The sequence below is a fragment of the Eretmochelys imbricata genome, chromosome 28 (assembly GCF_965152235.1).
Source record: "Eretmochelys imbricata isolate rEreImb1 chromosome 28, rEreImb1.hap1, whole genome shotgun sequence".
Taxonomy (NCBI): Eukaryota; Metazoa; Chordata; order Testudines; family Cheloniidae; genus Eretmochelys; species Eretmochelys imbricata.
This window is the reverse complement of record NC_135599.1, coordinates 4570787-4588478: the sequence shown is the minus strand read 5'-3', so window position 1 is coordinate 4588478 and position 17692 is coordinate 4570787. Positions and strand designations below refer to the sequence as shown.

General features: G+C 49.4%; 1 long non-coding RNA gene across 1 annotated transcript; it reads left to right on the top strand.

The window, feature by feature from the left end:
• Positions 1-3632: 3632 nt before the first annotated feature.
• On the top strand, positions 3633-9581 carry LOC144258331 (uncharacterized). The gene is made up of 4 exons (XR_013344666.1): positions 3633-5575; positions 6213-6721; positions 7287-7825; positions 8874-9581. It is a non-coding gene; the product is annotated as an uncharacterized LOC144258331 (long non-coding RNA).
• Positions 9582-17692: the final 8111 nt, after the last annotated feature.

Below are 17692 nucleotides of genomic sequence, written 5' to 3'. Positions count from 1 at the left end.
TTGGCTGGACCCTTTTCTTTTCTCCAGCTGGCACGGGATGAGGAGGTCCCTCTGAGTGCAGCGTGGGTCCAGAAGTATCCCAAACCCCATGACAAAGAGTCTCCGTGAGGGGGGGCTTCCCACAGTGCAAAGCTGTAGCCAACTCTGGGGTGGATCCATGGTGGCCATTATTTGCTAGTGACAGAGTATGGAAATGTCTTACTTATTTTGGCCCTCCATGGCTTCCCTTCTCCTGTTAAAGAGGCGTCCCCCCGGGCTCCCTCTGCCTGTGTGACTGGCCAGCAGGGGGTGGTGATAACTTTCTGTCCACTTGTCAGACACTGTGAGGGAACACTGTTGCTGGGGGAGGCAGGTGTCTGTGTGGGGAGATTGCAGCAGGAGCTGAAGGGACATTGTGGTAGGGGAAGGCCTCTGGGTGGCTGGGCAGGGGGGACCCTAGCCAGGATGGTGGTTTCTGGAGGGTTTGGGGTTTCGGGGGGTAGTTCTGATGGGCCCAGCCCTAAGGCTATGGGTCCTGGAGGTGGGTCTTGCTGGGGGCCTGTTGGCTGCAGACCAGTGAGGGTGGGGGTCTCTTGGGCAGGTGGGGCAGGGGATTAGACGCTGCCTGGTGCTGTGCCAGGGGCTCTGTCTGGGATTGCCCAGCTGGCTCCTGGGACCATTGCCATGCCCAGTGCACAGAGCTGTGGTGGGACGGTCCCTGGCGCAGAGTGAGGGGTCCTCCTGTAAAGCGTCAGGGGGTCCTGCTGGGAGGAGGAGGGGGTCCCAGGCAAATGTCCTGGCAGATCCTGCTGGAGGGCAGGTGGGCGTCCTAGGCAGGCAATGGGGAAATCCCAGGCAGGCAGTGAAGGACTATAAAATGACTCTACACAAACAGCCTCCCACCCCATTTCTCCTGCCATTTGCAGGAGCAAATCCAGCCATGGGGGAGCAAACAACCCAGGAATGAGAGTTTCCTAGCAGACAGGCATGGAGAGGGCACAGGGAAAAGGAGATAGAGAGACTGACAGGGTCCGTGGGATAAGAGTTTTGAAAGAGATTTCCAGCTCTCTCATCTGCCCAGACAGATGTATTACTGCAGTGTGGGGAGAATCACTTTCCTGTGGACAAGATGAGGATGAGAGAGAGGAAAACCCAGTTCCTGACTCCATGTCCCTCCTGCTGGGGTGTGGCTGCCGTGGGGTCAGTGTCAGAGGGAATCCTCGAAAGGGACTCCTTTGGTTCTGCTTTTTTCTAGGATTGCGTTCAGAGACTTTGTTTTGGGATGCGGGAGGGAGAAAGGAGTTTAAAAGTGTGTCTGTGGGCTTAGCCTGGCAGGAGGGGCCAGGTCTCTGCTGTAATCCAGAGATTGAGCATTTTCTCAGCACGGCAGAATCTCGGATCTCGCTCTGCAAGGAAAGAGCCTGGGGGAAGCGTGATGTGAAATGAACTAATGCCCGTTCCCAAACCTCCACAACGGCCCTTCTCTCCCGATCAGGCTGCAGAACGACACTCACGTTTCGTTCCGGTTCATCCCGTCCTCCCATGGGACAGGGGAGCGACATGGCTGCAGGGGGGCCAGCTCAGGTAGGGATTATTGGGGGGGTTCTGATTTGTTCCTGCAGGAGGGAGAGGGACAGCAAATACACGGGAGAGGGGAAGGTTTGCACCGTCTGGTTTGGAGGTTGGAGCGGGGCAGTAAATGCACAGGGTGGAGAAACGGAGGAGACCAGGGGGTGGCAGACCTGCTGGGAGTTGTTTAATAAGTGGCCTAGATTCTTGGAACAGACCCATGAGTTTCGGAGGTGGAAATGCTCCAATTTGGTGAACAGAAAATAAGCCACGTAGATGGGGCTGGGAAAAAGGACCAGACTCGTAGTGCTGGAGCCTGACCCAACTAACCAGTGGGTGCCTTGAAATATGAAGGGGGAAGCCACCAGTCAGGCTTAGGGGAGATTCTCCTGCCTCATATCCAGCTCCTCACAAGCAGGAGGGTGTTGGGCTTCCTACAAGAGATCTCTCCCTAGACCCTGCTTGGGGCAGCATCTCCAGTATCAGTCTGTGTCTAGTAGGTGTGTGATGGATCTGCTGGGAGAGAGGAGGGGTGTCTCTTCGCCCCCTCCCCCTGGTGTTTCCTGGGTGCTCTGAGCGGGGTGGGGGTGGGACTCTGTTGGCTGCGGTCCACCCAGAGTTTCCGTTTGATTGGCTCCTCTCCCCCACAAATAGTGGGGCTGTGAGTGGGGCAGCAGGTCCTGAGTGGGGGGCTCTTGCTCTTTCAGGGGCTGGTGACTTTCGAGGAGGTGGCTGTGTATTACACCAGGGGAGAGTGGGCTCTGCTGGACCCCGCTCAGAGAGCCCTCTCCAGAGACGTCATGCAGGAGACCTGTGAGACTGTGACCTCGCTGGGTAAGGGTTCCTGTCCCCTCGGTTCTTGGAAGGGGAACGGAAGAGATGAGGTTCACGCCACCCCCACAATGCCACCTCTGCTCTGTCCTGTTCCAGCATCACCCCAGCATGCCAGTGACACACACACGACCAGAGACCCTCCCCTGCTGCTGAACGCTGTGGGAAGAGAGCACAGGAGCAGAATCGCACAGTGTCAAATATCTCCTGTTTGCACAAGTAAAAGGGGGGGTTAGATCCAGCATAACGAACAGAAGCTTCCTACCCCTGGCCTTCTCTCAAACCCTGAGCCTTCTCCACCCAGACCAGAATGTGCTTGGGGTGTAAGAAGCAGGCTGCTGGGGTCAGAGTGGCTGGTCCAGGGTTACTGATCACACAGACCTTGAATGGTGGCTGGGGGAATCCAGACAAGGGAACTCCAGCAGCAGAGCATTGAAACTCAGCCAGGATTACAGATGACACAACTCCTCACTGCTCCGGATTGCCCCGTGCATGGGACGATGGCCTCGGTTGCTGGTGAAAATCCTTGAGACCTGGAGAGTTGCTCCCCCCATCCCCATGTGCAATAGCCACAATCTCTCTTCTCTCCAGACTTGGTTTTTTGAGTCCTTCATTCCTGAAGTCACATGACCCCGATTCTTATTTTTCACATTCTGCTTTTCTAGACTATTTAGAGTCTGTTGCTTCTGAATGATAGTTTCTAATTTCCCAGTGTTCTCCACACCCAGGGATTTTCCTACTCCCTCCCATTGCACTGGACTCACTAGGTTCCCTGGTATTTAAGAATGGCCACACTGGGACAGACCAAAGGTCCATCTAGCCCAGTGTCCTGTCTTCCGACAGTGACCAGCGCCAGGTGTCCCAGAGGGAATGAACAGAACAGGGAATCATGAAGTGATTCATCTCCTGTCACCCATTCACAGCTTATGACAAACAGAAGTTAGGGACACCATCCCTGCCCATCCTGGCTAATAACCAGTCATGGACCTGTCCTCAATAGATTTCTCATGGTGTTTTTTTTTTTTTTTTTTTTTTTTGTAACCCTATTCTAATCTTGGCCTTCACAACGTCCTCTGGCAAGGAGTTCCCAGGTTGACTGTGCGTTGTTTGAAGAAATACTTCCTTTTGTTTCTTATAAACCTGCTGCCTATTAATTTGATTGGGTGATTCCTAGTACTTGTGTTCTGAGAAGGAGTAAATAACACTTCCTTCTTTACTTTCTCCACAGCAGACATGCTTTTATAGACCTCTCTCATATGCCCTCTTGTCTCTTTTCCAAGCTGAAAAGTCCCAGTCTTACATATCTCTCCTCATACAGAAGCTGTTTCATACTCCTAGTCCAGGTTTTTTTTGCCCTTTTCTGAACCTTTTCCAATTGTAATGTATCTTTTTTGAGATGGGCCGACCACATCTGCACACAATATTCAAGATGTGGGCGTACCATGGATTTATATAGAGGCAAGTTATGTACTGTCTTATTATCTATCCCTTTCTTAATGATTCCCAACACCCTGTTCGCTTTTTGACTGCCTCTGCACCCTGAGTGGATGTTTTCAGAGAACTATCGACAATGACTCCAAGATCCCTCTCTTGAGTGGAAACAGCTAATGTAGACCCCATCATTTTATATGTATAATTGGGATTATGCTTTCCAATGGGCTGCACTAGGTGCTATCCTGACATCTAGGACTGCTGAGATCCTGCATTCAGTGATATCCCTGCCCTTCCTGTTCCCTTTCTCCACTGAACCCCACCAGCCCATTCTTAGCAGCTTCCCCAGGACTCTCTCTCATTGTGTCTGGACCTCTCTCTCTCTGCAAGAAGCAGTTCCAGGGAGACTTGTCCTCTGTCTGGAGTCTTCAACTTCTGGGACATGGATTTACTTTCTCTGTGTTTTAGGAGATGCTTTGAAATTGAGTGTCTGTGACATTAACCACAGTGCAATCTTGACTGGTTGAACAGCTGTTTCCCCTCAGTTGCCCAAGCTGGGGTGGCTTTTACACTGCTTTACTGTGAGAACAGCCACTCCTGGGCAGTTAACACCCAGTCTCCAGCATGTAACTCGCTGCCAGCTACACAGTATTGAGCGCTGTTAGTCAGCGACTCACGAATTACAGTGCACCACAGGAGAAGCCCAGAAAATTCTCTGGTCCCGGACTTTTGTGCATCTTTCACTGTCCAGCACACTACTGAACGACGCAAGGTCATATGAAGTCTGTCATTTCATCAGTGGAAAATGACATGTGCCAGCCTTGTTATCCCAAATGGATTTTCCAACACACTTTAGTCCCAACACACTGGTTAGATGAAACAATAAAATGAGATGGCTAAGTACCGGCAAAAAACCATATTAATTGACTACAGGTAATGAGGTATAAAAGCCAGAATTGTTTACAAAAGAAATGCAAGATAAAACCCAAACTAACATCTAAGTTAACAAGCTAAAACGGATACAAAGCAAATGTTTCTCTCACCCTATCCAGAGACAGGCTGGCTGTCCTTTCAGCCAGAAGTCCCCCTAATTCGCCCCTGCTGCCAAGTTCAGTTTCTTCAGGAGCTGTCATGAGCAGAGGAAAAGGGGGAGAGAGAGAGTCTCAAGCATTTTCCTCCCCTCTTTTTATAATTCAGTCCTTTGTATGACAAACAACTTCAGTTCTCAGCTGAGTCATGGTGACCGGCTGTCTGTTGTAGATATGAGCTTCAAGTGGTCCCTGTGAAGGAATGTAAAAGTCTTCTTCACACCTTCCCCCTCCTGAAGAATGGCAATTTGACATATTTTAACAGGAGGATAATATTCTATAGATTATGCATTTTCAAATGATACCTCAAACAAGCCATACTATGTAAATAATTGATCATAGTTTTCTAGAAGAGTGAACATAGGGGTTGTGACAGGGTCAGGCCAGATGGCTAAGTAGGTCCCTTTCCCTTGGGTAAAGTAACAGAACAATCAGGAACCTTCTGGAGACCAGTAAGACAGGCTGATTAGAACACCTGCAACCAATCAAGAAGCTACTTGAATCAATTGAGGCAGGCTAATCAGGGCACCTGGGTTTTAAAAAGGAGCTCACTTCAGTTAGTGAGGTGTGTGTGAGGAGCAGGGAGCAAGGGGCATGAGGAGCTGAGAGTGAGAACATGGACTGTTGGAGGACTGAGGAGTACAAGCATTATCAGACACCAGGAGGAAGGTCCTATGGTGAGGATAAAGAAGGGGTTGGGAGGAGGCCATGGGGAAGTAGCCCAGGGAGTTGTCGCTGTCGCAGAGCTGTTCCAGGAGGCAGTCTAGACAGGTGCATTCCACAGGGCCCTGGGCTGGAGCCCGGAGTAGAGGGCGGGCCCGGGTTCCCCCCAAATCCTCCCAACTCCTGGTCAGACCCAGGAGTCGTCAACCTGGACTGTGGGTTCAGAAAAATGGCCAAGCTGAGGGCTGCCGTGAAGCTCCAAGGCGAGCAAATCCGCCAATAAGCGCAAGACCCACCAAGGTAGAGCAGGAACTTTGTCACAGGGGACAGACTGTGCCTGTCTGTGTGTGTTCCCAGCAGATATGTGGGTATTTCAATCCCTCATAAGCAGAGTGCTCAGCATCTTCAGGGACCCAGGGAGCTGGTCCTGGGAATTCACTGGTTTACTAGGTGTGACACTGTAGGGAATTGTGAGACTCTTTAATAATAATAATAATAAAATACCAATATGATGAAATTGCAATGAATCATGCTAGATATGCCATGTAAGGTGTCAGTGAAAATGCTATGATTTTCCAAGTATGATCCTTTTGTTTTGTACCACCTTTGTGTTGTGAGTTATAGACATGTAGGGTATATCTGTATTTCCAGACTTGTGCAGTGTTTCTGGGTGACACCCCCGGACAGACTGGCATCAGCACTGCGGAGCCTCTTCACTGGCCTGTCAAGGGTCATCAGCTGTACAATGAGCCCATGAAAAGAACCAAGGGGATACACCTATTGAGTCAGCAAGACATGCAGGGGTATGCCTGTGTACTGAGAACTCCAGGGCTTTTCCATGCCATGTGCTGTGAACCTTGTGTTTGGGACACAGGAAGTACAAGCCACAAGGCAAAGGGAATAGAAAGGGCAGCTGCATCATCTTCATTTTCTCTTCAATCCCTCTTCCTACCTCTGGAGCAACTTCTCTGCAAACTGAAGCCTTGAACAAAGGACTGAATGACCCATCCAAGCTGTGGATGTGTTCCAGACGGACTTTCAAGCCAGGAACTCACCAATACTGTGAAGAACCCGATATATAGATTTCTGAATGTATCTGACCTTTCCTTCTTTCCTTTAGTTTAGAGGCTAAAGGATTGGCTGGCAGCCTGGTGTTTTGGGTAAGATCCAAACCTTTTTTTTAAGGTCAGGCTTGACAAAGCCCTGGCTGGGATGATTTAATTGGGGATTGGTCCTGCTTTGAGCAGGGGGTTGGACTAGATGACCTCCTGAGGTCCCTTCCAAGCCTGAGATTCTATGATTCAAACCTGTGCTGACCTGGTAATATGGCTGACCCTTTGGGGTCAGAACATTGTGTTTCTGTGACCAGAATTTTTAAATAAGCTCTCACTGTACCGAACATAGGTGCTGATTGGGAGTCAGAGAACTGGAATGCAATAAAGGGGGCTGTGTGATCTTTTTCGGCTTCTCAATAACCAGTGTGGGGGATCAGAAGCAGAGTTTGTGAGTGGTCGGTGATTTTAACTTCAGTGTTAGCCATCAGTTCTGGGAGCATCTGCTCTCCCTTTTTTAGCCTGCCCTGACCTTAGCGTTTTCAGTCAGGACTCCCCAAGGCACACCAGGTCACACTAAGCACTGAAGTTAAATTAATAGAATGTTTTGTTTTTTTTATGACAAAGTCTTATGCAATCACCTGAACTCCTTTGTTTTCTTTCATCTGAGCAGGGTTTCCCATTTCCAAACCTGATGTGTTTTCCCAGCTGGAACAAGGGGAAGAGCCATGGGTCTCAGAGCTCCAGGGTTCAGAGGAAAGACAGACCCTGAGAGCTCCCTGCAATGGTGAGGAAACATGAAACCAACTCAGAATCTGTAAGTGCCTGAAGGAAACCTATGGGATGCCCTACGAAGCCCTTGGGAGGTCACTCAGTTCATTATTGTCTCTAGCAGGGGTCATAACCTCAGGGTAACTATAGCTCATGGCTTCCTGTAGATCCTAGCAGACATCAGGCAGTAGCTTCCTCCCTTCCCCCCATGAATTTGATGGGATGTGAAGGCTGAATTGATCCCCTCCTCTCTCCCATTTAGGAGAAGTGTTTGGAGGAGTTCAGTTCCTGTTTTTATTTGACCTCTCTCCAGCACTTTTTTTCCTACATCAGACTCGCTATGCCTGGAGATGAAAGTGTCAAAAACCTGGAAGGGGAATTCAGATGGATCCCAAGCACCGTGTGATCATTTGGAGTTTAAATCCCAGGTTCCATCAATTGGTAAAGCCACTTCTGGCAAGGAGGCTGTTTTGTCCCCCATTATGGGGGATGCTAGGTTACTAAAAAATTTTAAATAACCTAACTAATTCTATGGCATGGGGAATGGTCCCCTTCATGATGCAGATGTTGAGGAAATAGAAGTGGGTTTTTTATTGAATTTATCCTTTGTAGGTGCTAAAAACAAGTGTATGAAATGAAATCAGTGTTGGAAATCTAATAGCTGCAGAAAAATAGCTAGTTTTGAATAGAAACTCCAGCTCTGATAACTAACAGGCCTGTATCCAGTCCCTTGCCTGGATTTGTGCCACCAAATTAAAGAAAAGCTGGGCATGTTTCAGGAAGCCATTCCTCACTAACACTGCTGAGATTTTGAGTGCTTTTGTAAAGGATTCTACTTCAGAGAAGTGTACATTTACCCTAACCAAGGCCAAGGATTTGGAAAGAACTGGGGTTGAATGAGTACACGCTCCGTTCTTGGTTTCCGTCCCAGTAAAAGAAGCTATGGTGACCAAAGACCCAAGGAAAATTGTTTGTTTGTACAACTCACTGATTACAGATCCAAAGCATGCCAGGGTTAGATTGAGAACAATCATCCTTCACCATTTGGATCCAAAGAGAGAGAGTGCTTCATAGGACATTCCCTCCTCGTGGATTCCAAACTGGGTGCCTGATTGGGTAATGTCAAAGTCAGGTTCAGGACTCACATAATTTGTCAGACCACTCTGTTTATTAGCAAAGCACTTTGCCAATGGACCCAGATATGTGAGCCCCCTGCAAAGGCTCAAGCTAACTTGTTTATACAGATAAGCCAATTGAACATAAGAGACAAAATGAAGCAGCAACTGACAAATATACATACATATCTTACTTGCATACTAATGTTTACCAATCTCCCAGCTCAGTAGGAGCTCTAAGTTAATTAGTTTGAGGACCCATTGTCTCACACTCCTTAATGTTTCTCTTCTTGACAACTATATTTCAACAAACCCTTCAAGTAGCATTTCTTTAATGAATTCTAATTTCAATATAATTCATTCTATTTTCACAGAAACCAGGACTTTCAGGCTGTGGAAATGATGGTAACCAATGAGGCAAGGAACGTGTCCGGTTCCAATTTCAGACTTCCAGATACTCGCATGTTGAGTCCTGATTCTCTGGTTTTGTGTCTGATGCTCCGGCTTCACAATAAAGCTGATGTTGGCACAGCTGCCCCAATGTAGCTGCACTGGTGTAGCATGCTATTACAGATGCTCTAAGCCAATGGGAGAGATCTCTCCCGTCGGACTTCATTAGTCCAGCCCCCTCAAGCTATATGTCCTGCTGACGTAGCGCTATCTACACAGGGCGTTAGGGCTGTGTAACTACATTGCTCAACTCTGGATTTTTCACACCCCTGAGCAATATAGTTATACCGATAAATGCCTTTAGTGTAGGACAGTTTTCTCTTGTGTTTTATGCATTTACATCCCTTCTCCTCTACCTCCTCCTACTTTGAAAGATTAAAAAGTGTGAAAAGAGAGATTTTTTTTTTCCTCGTGATGCAAACATTCCCACATAGGAGACCCCTTCCACCAACACACATGGCAGAAGAACCAGCGATATATGAACTCAGAGAATTGGTTGGGACCTACGTTGGGACAAACCAGAACTAGAGCCAGGGTTTGGTTGTTGGCAACGGGGATTAAAAGAAAATGAACTCATATGACAAGAATTTGAGCTCTTTGAATATGTTATTGTTTCCAATGAAAATGAATTTATTGGTTAAAGAGTAGGAGATTAATTGTGTGATAATCTGAATCACTTTTTAAAACAAAATGTCTCCTTTTTCATTTTGTTAGTCATACAGGAAGTGACAGGTGATCTTGAAAAGTTAATTTGCTTTAATTTACCCCCGTAGTGTAAAGAGTTCTGGTAGAAAACCTCACTCCAATGGTTGGGGTGGAAGAATGTGTGTGAGAGTGTATAAGTGAATAGTGGCCCAGTATAGATTTTAAATTTTTGTGTTTCAAATAGAACTTATTTTGCTTAGTTTCAAAGTCTATTTCTAGTGAAAGCAAAATTATTCGAAGAGACAATTTGTAGAAGTTTTTACAAGTTCTTACACTTAGACTGTAAGGATCACTGACTTCCCCACTTCTCTAATTTGCAAAGGAAAGTCATCTGTCGTAGGATGTGTTCAGCAGGTAGGAAAGTTGCAGTCCTCAACCACCAAGGAAAAGGCTGAAGTCCATTACCTTTTAGGTCAATAAGCCATCTAAAGTCTGGTCTATGCTGAAAAGCAATGTTGACGTAGCCACCTCTCTCAGGGGTGTGAAAAGTCCACTCCACTGAGAGAAGAAGTTAATGTGCCCTCAGCCCCAGTGTACACAGTGTTAGGTTGTCAGAAGAATACTTCCAGTGTGTGAAGTATAGACAGAGCCTGAGACAGACTGATCCCCTATGGGAAGTGAGTCATGACATGAATTCCAATTTTGACCCATTTCCCTATATGTGAGAGAGGTACTAGTATGGAGGGCTGAGCCAGCTGTCCGATCGCCTGGTTCCTCAACTGTAGCTACAGCTCTTAGTACCCATCCACCCAAAGACTGAGAGAAATGGAGAGTTGCAACCATTGTTATTTTAGTATCTTATTGTTCCTTTCTCTGTTTTTTGTGCTGGTCTTTCTATTATATCAGGGTGTGAGGGTATAGCTCAGTTCATGTTGTGACAAAGCTCTGTCCTTGTCTCTATGGGTCCCACGTTTCCTGGTGGATTTTGCTAGCCTCAGAGGCTCGCTGTGACCCTCCACATAGCCCTTCTCTCTCTCTAGAGGCAAGGGCCACAGCTTACTGAGCCATCATAAGCCAGCAAGAGAGGTGAGGAGAAGCAACCCCGCCTCGCACAATCTCTGTTTCCCAGTATCCATGATTAATCAGGGAGGGGAGGGGAGGGGGGAGCCCAGGCCCGCCCTCTACTCTGGGCTCCAGCCCAGGGACCCTAATAGTAGCAGCTATGGTAGCTGACTTTTGGGAAATAGGACGTGTACAATTCCCTGGGCCGCTTCCCCACAGCAGCCCCCACTCAGTATCTCCTTCGCTGTTACCTCAGGGCCTCCTTCCTTGCATCTGATGTGGATTTGTACTGCTTGGTTCCTCCAACAGCACGGCTTCCTCCTACAGATCCTGACACATGGGCCTCACTGACGAACTGGGAGGCTTTTCACTAGTTGCAGCCAGGCCTTGATGGGCTTCAGGTGTTCCAATCAACCTAGCTATCTCCACTGCTTTCTAGAAGGATCTTAATTGGCCCAAGGTGTCTTGATTAACCTGAAACAACTGCCGTTTGGTTACCATGGTACCAAGGATTTGTTTAGTCTGGGGCTGAAATACCTGTTCCTCACTACTTAACTATAGCCGTCTTGCCTTGCCCCGTCGCAATGTGTGACAAAAGCTTATTGGTGCCAATTGGCAAAGGGGTCACTGTCATTCACAAGCAACTCCTGTCTCAGACCTGACAAATTCACCACACCTAGGACCCAGAGCAGGGGTGGTGGAATCTTCCAAACAGTGGGGGGGCCACCGGTGTCCGAACTGTGACACCCCATGACACCCCTTTCCCCCCAGCCCTCACTCACCCCGCCACTTCTCCCTGAGGCCACAATCTCACACCGCCCCTTCTCCCTGATGCCACCCCTCCCCCGGAGGCCACACCCACAGAACGCCTCTTCCCCCGAGGCTCCACCTTGTTCCCCCCTCCGTCGTCCGTTCTTAGGGCTGCTAAAAAGTGCTGGGCCCATGGCCCTCTAAACCCCCCTCGTCCTGCACCCTGACACACAGCCAGGGAGGCAGCAGTGTGTGTGAGTGTGTGTAGGTGACAGAGACTGCTGGGCTGTGCTGAGCCAGTGCGAGAAGTGGGGGCTGATGTCGGGGCTGTCCCGCTCTCCCTGACTCAGGACTGGGGTGTCCCCCTCCCCCTGACTCAGGACTGGGGTGTCCCGCTCTCCCTGACTCAGGACTGGGGTGTCCCCGCTCCCCCTGACTCAGGACTGGGGTGTCCCCCTCCCCCTGACTCAGGACTGGGGTGTCCCGCTCCCCCTGACTCAGGACTGGTTGCTTCCAGCAGCTGTCTGAACTTAGGGACAGCGTGCCAACACACTCACTCTTCCACAACACACACGCTCCCCGAACACACACACTGTCGGTCCCCAACACACACACACTCTCTGCCCACCATGCCCACGGCAGCTGAAAAGCAGCTGGCAATCGAGTCGGATGCCCACGGAACAATGGGATAGAGAAACCTGCCTCGTGTGGCTGCCCACGAGGCATTGCAAACCCTTCCCAAAGCACCCTGCGGCCAGTTGCACAGTGGGATAGCGACCCACAATGCACTGCTCTCTGTGGCGATCCAAGAGCTGCTAGCCTGGATGCGCTCCGGTGACACAAGCAGCCTAGTGTGGACATGCAACAGCGGCTTAATTAAAACGCTTTAACTAAAGCAGCATAACTCTGCCGTGTAGATGTAGCCTGGCTCCCACTGGGGTCAAGGATGCTCAGGCACTGAAACTAAAGAACCGCAACTTCCTCCGTAGTTAAGGAGTCCACCACCTTAACCACTCAGCCACAACTACTTGCTTTATAGAGCGCTCTCACGACCCTCTAGTTCTGTTCTCACTGAGTGATCGTTTCCAATTGTTTCCTCAGACCAGCGTCCACAACACACTCACTGCTGTGCTGTTGTGTAAGTGTGCCCAGGGCTGAACAAGAATTCCTGCTCGTTTCCCTTCTGGCTGGAGCATGAGGAGAGTGTGTTTGTGGCCAGTGATGTTGCTGTAGATTGTTGTAAAATTCCTGCCTCAATAATTCAGACAGTCCCTTTCCCGTCATATCCCCAGTACATCAGTGACTGTAATAGCAGGGGGCAGGTTTTCTGTGGGGCACAGAGCTTTGTCAGGGGGTTGTTGTCTCCTTCCTTTCCTCACCCTGGAGGAAACTCAGCTTTTCATTCCATCTTTAATGTGTCATGGAATAACAACAGCAGCATGAAGAAAGAGGCGGGCAGGGTGGGCCTCAGGGGAGGGGCACAGAGGTGCAAGTGGTGGGCAGGGCAGGACGGAGAGGCACGGGTGGCAGGCTGGGTGGGTCTCATGGGTAGGGCTGAGAGGTGGGAGCGGCGGCCATGGTGGGTCTCAGGGGAGGGGTCAGAGAGGTGTGGGTGGCGGACAGACCTTGGGGTAGGGGGCGGAGAGGAATGAGCAGCCGGCAAGGAGGCCTCGGGGAGAGAGGAGCGAGTGAAAGGTGGACCAGCAGGCCTCAGCCGAAGAGGCAGAGTGGGGTGGGAAGAAGTCCTCCTGTTAACCCAGTGCTATCTACACCGGGATTAGGCTGATATAACTGCATTGCTCAGGGAAGGTAAAATTTTTAACACCCCAAAGTAATGTTGACACTGACTTAATTTTGTAGGATAGACCTGTCCAAAGAATCACACACACACCTTGGGAGTAAAACTTCACCCGCTTCTCTGCTTTACAGAATCGAAACACAAGAAACGCTTGTTAGGGCCCAGTGCGGGTTGGCAGGGAGTCAGGTGTGGGCAGACACCATACGTTAGCCAGAGGAAAGCACCACGGATTAGCTGGTTTAAGGCACCTGTCTTCTAAACAGGAGATCCTAAGTTCAACTCCCAGTAGTGGCTTTTGAGGCACCTGGTAATGGCTGCTATCAGAAGACAAATAACAGAGTTAGATGGACCTTTGGTCTAGCCCAGTGTAGCTGTTCTTGTTGTTTAAGTTACACTCAGAGGCACGGATAATAGAGTGACTGAAAGTTTGGGTGTTAAGAGCTGATAGGTCAGTGTTCCAGTCCCCTCGCAGATGACCCCCTCCTTCTGCGACAAGGGCAGGTCCGAGCTCTCACACCAAGTGGCTCATTGGGGCTGCCAGAATCTGTGGGCGGCTCACTCAGTTTACGCCGAGGGTTGAGTCCTGCTTTGTGCACCGTGTCTGAGAATGAAAATCCTTACTGAATGAGGGAGGCAACCTAGTGACAGAGGAGGTGGAAAAAGCTAATGTACACAATGCTTTTTTTGCCTCTGTCTTCACAAACAAGGTCAGCTCCCAGACTACTGCACGGGGCAGCACAGCATGGGGAGGAGGTGACCAGCCCTCTGTGGAGAAAGAGGTGGTTCGGGACTATTTAGAAAAGCTGGACGTGCACAAGTCCATGGGGCCGGACGAGTTGCATCCGAGAGTGCTAAAGGAACTGGCGGCTGTGATCGCCGAGCCATTGGCCATTATCTTTGAAAACTCGTGGCGAATGGGGGAAGGTGGGTGCTTTAATCGCTGTGCAGACATAACGTTAGGATACGTCTACAGTGCAATGAATCACCCACAGCTGGCCAGTGTCACATTAATCAGGATCGTGCGGCTTGGGCTGTAAAGTTGCAGTGTACAAATACAAAGAAACAAGAGCAAAAACCGGTTGCCTTTATAGCTAGATAGCTATAGATACATGGCAAATAGCAACAAGAATCAGCGTAGAGCTGGATCTAAAAAAATGAAAAATTAATCTTTGCTCTACAGATAATAACTACTGATAAATGGTAATATAAAAAAGGACCTCAAATTCCTTCGTAATTTGATGGTTCTTGGAACTTCCAGGCATATTGGCTAGAATTTTCGAGACACAGATTGTCAGAAAAACATAACACGCTGAGTGCTCCACCTGAAACAAAAGCAAATACTGTTGCCTGGATAGATAGATACATTGCAAAGAGCAACAAGAATCAACGTCGAGCTGAATCTGCAAAACAGAAAGATTAATCTTGCAATACAAATAATAAAATGTATTAATTATTATTAATTATTTATATTTATTTTATTTTATTATGTCACAAAGGACCATGAATTCCTTCATACTTTTATCATCCTCAGGATGTTGCTGTGAATTCAGAGACATGATTGTTTTCTGGAGCAGCCGTTGCAGTTTCAAAAGGAAATTCAGGCAGAAAATGAAGCAGGGAGGGTTGTGATGGGGTGCATGAAAGGAGAAGAGGCTTGTTCCTCTTGAGTTTTCTTTCCATTGCTCTCATGATCCTGATGGAGGAAGCGGAAGCTTAATTTGAGTTTCTCCCCACTCCCCTCCTACTGTCGGCAGTGTGCGTCTTCACCAGGAGTGCTTCCACCGAATGAAGAGGGGCAGTGTTGGGGGGCCTGAGAAACGGGGCTCTTCACTCATTTGCTCGTTTGCTCGCCACACTACTGTTAGCCGACGGCCAAGGATGTTTCTTGAGGTGCCAGCTATGCCCGTTTATACCATCCGTTATTTTAACCGCTAGGACGCACTGTCCCTTCGCGGCGGGCAGCCCGGGCTAGGCTGACGGATGCCCCAAGGTCCTAACCACCCGTGACTTTAACTGCTGGAGCTCAGAGCTCCTTCGCAGCGGGCAGTCAATACTGACTGACAGGTGCCCCAATGGCAGCACTAAGAGCCTCTCCCCCCCCGTGACTTTAACTGCTAGAGCTCAGAGCTCCTTCGCAGCGGGCCGCCAGGATTGACTGACAGGTGCCCCAAGAGTTTGCCCCGTGGAGGCGGCACAACTCAAGGCTAGGCTCTTAGTACTCTCACCTCATGGCCAGGCTTTAGAGCCAAAACGGCTGAGGTTCTTTCATTGTGTTGGCTGCTTTGCAGTAAACCAGAGAAAACAAGTCAGGCTTATGCACAAATGGTTACCAAAATTTATTAAGCTAGATTCTAATCATGTGGTTACAAAATTGCTAGTGCCTACTTATTTAAATGTCGAGATGTTACACACACAAACAAGTTACAAAACTGAAGCCTCAATCCCAAAGAAAGAAAACAAAGTATAGAGCTCTATTTCAAAATATGTGTACACTAAAGATAGGAGATCAGGTGTGGGTGCTTCTTACCCTCCTTGCATCTCTCGATTCCAGCGGTGCCAAGCCAGGATCGGTCACTCAATTCCGCGGAAAGACGAATAAGGGACAAGGCTTAGGGACCCTCTTAGCTGCAGAAGCCTTGGGAGGCTGTCACTTATCTGACCAGCAGATAGATAGTGAAAAGCACTCCAAAATCATGGTGCTGTAGGTCCCCTACTTATACCTCTGTACTCCTTTATTCTCTTTCTCCTTTCTTATGCCAAATTGAGGCTGGTCTGTCTGGGTGACGCCAGCTTTCGCAAGAGTAGTTTACACTTCAAAGGAAAGAAACAATAAGTATCGACTACTGGACATTTCTTTTACCAGGGTAAATATTTTCCCACCTAGGATGTTGGGGTGTGTGCATCACGCTATTTAGCAGGGGCTAAGAGTCATGTCTGTCACAGGGCCTCTGCCTGGTGTGAGCTTAATCCTTGTATCTGTTCCCAGAGGCACATTGTAGCAGCACACCTGTGCTTTTCACAGCTTCAAAGGCTGTGCTGGAATATATGTTAAGTGCCCTATTCCGGCTTCCTCCTGTGTTTCCAGCAATGCTGGTCTGAGGGCGTGGGGGGGGCTGGCTGTCTGGCTACAGACCCCCACCTGCCCTCCACCAGGATCTCCCAGGCCATTTACCTGGGACCCCCTCCTCCGGCCAGCAGGACCCGCTGACGCTTTACAGGAGGACCCCTTACTCTGCGCCAGGGACCGCCCCACCACAGCGCTGTGCACTGGGCATGGCAATGGTCCCAGGAGCCAGCTGGGCAATCCCAGACAGAGCCCCTGGCACAGCACCAGGCAGCGTCTAATCCCCTGCCCCACCTGCCCAAGAGACCCCCACCCCCACTGGTCTGCAGCCAACAGGCCCCCAGAAAGACCCACCTCCAGGACCCATAGCCTTAGGGCTGGGCACATCAGAACTACCCCCCGAAACCCCAAACCCTCCAGAAACCACCAACCTGACTAGGGTCCCCCCTGCCCAGCCACCCAGAGGCCTCCCCCTACCACAATGTCCCTTCAGCTCCCGCTGCAATCTCCCCACACAGACATGCACCCCCTCAGCTACAGTGTTCCCTCACAGTGTCTGACAAGTGGACAGAAAGTTATCACCACCCCCTGCTGGCCAGTCACACAGGCAGAGGGAGCCCGGGGGGACGCCTCTTTAACAGGAGAAGGGAAGCCATGGAGGGCCAAAATAAGTAAGACATTTCCATACTCTGTCACGAGCAAATAATGGCCACCGTGGATCCACCCCAGAGTTGGCTACATCTTTGCACTGCGGGAAGCCCCCCTTCATGGAAACCCTTTGTCATGGGGTTTGGGATATTTCTGGACCATGCTGCACTCAGAGGGACCTCCTCATCCCGTGCGAGCTGGAGAAAAGAAAAGGGTCCAGCCAACTCTCCTGTTACCAACTGGGAACCACCCATCCCCCAAACAGGGGGAGGCCCCTGGCTTTGATGGGTATTGAATATATGGCTAGTCTCTTTTATCAGCAAACATTTTTAACAGAGAGAAAGGAGGGAAGAAAGGATTCTCAAAGGAGAGGGAAAGATGTTCATTGTTGCAGGGGAGTTAATTTCCCAACCAGGATGGAGAAGGCTCAGGGCGACAGGTTCCCCCCAAGGAAGGACAAGTTGCTAGGATTTAGAGACATGGGGAACAGCCCCAAACCCAAGAGGATTTTTAATTGACATTTGATAATGACATCGTAAGAGGGAAACCTGAGATTTGAGAGCAGTGTTCAGAAATGAAAGAGAAAGGGTGGAATTCTGAGGGATTTTGGATCCATTTATGCAAATTATAGAGAGGAAAGTGGAAAATGAGAGGGATTTTATAGCAGTTGTTGATAGGAGGTTGTCACGGAGTCCCTGGGCGATGCTCTGGAACTGCTCCCCATGAAGCCGGGCAGGACTCTCGGGCAGTCGCCTTTCTGGGAGCAGTCTGTCTTT